Here is a 551-nt window from a genome sequence, read left to right as displayed (position 1 = left end):
AGGAGACAGATAAAGAACAGAAATATATATACATATATATGTATATTATATATATATATAGTGAAAGACAAAGAGATAAAGAGAAGGAGACAGATAAAGAAAGGAGACAGATAAAAGAGACAGAGACAAATAAAGACAAACAAAAAGAGAAGGAGACGAACAAACAAAGACAAACAAACAAAGACAAACAAGCAAAGACAGACAAACAAACAAAGACAAACAAACAAAGACAAACAAACAAACAAAGACAAACAAACAAAGAGAGAAACAAACAAAGAGAGAGACAAAGAGAGACAGAGACAAACAAAGAGAGACAGACACACAAACAAACAGACATAGAGACAGAGACAGAGAGACAGAGAAGAGACAGATAAAGAGAGACGGAGACAAACAAAGAGAAAGAGAGACAGACAGATAGAGAGAAACAAATACAAACAGAAAGACAAACAAAGAAGCAGAGACAAATGGAGACAGAAACAAAGAAGAAATAAAGAGAGAGAGAGAGACAGAGAGAGATATATAAACAAAATATATTTTGTCTCTTCACTTGA

The sequence above is a fragment of the Eimeria acervulina genome, genomic scaffold (genome assembly GCF_000499425.1).
Source record: "Eimeria acervulina Houghton genomic scaffold, Eah_scaff2037, whole genome shotgun sequence".
Taxonomy (NCBI): domain Eukaryota; phylum Apicomplexa; class Conoidasida; order Eucoccidiorida; family Eimeriidae; genus Eimeria; species Eimeria acervulina.
This window is presented reverse-complemented; position numbering follows the sequence as displayed.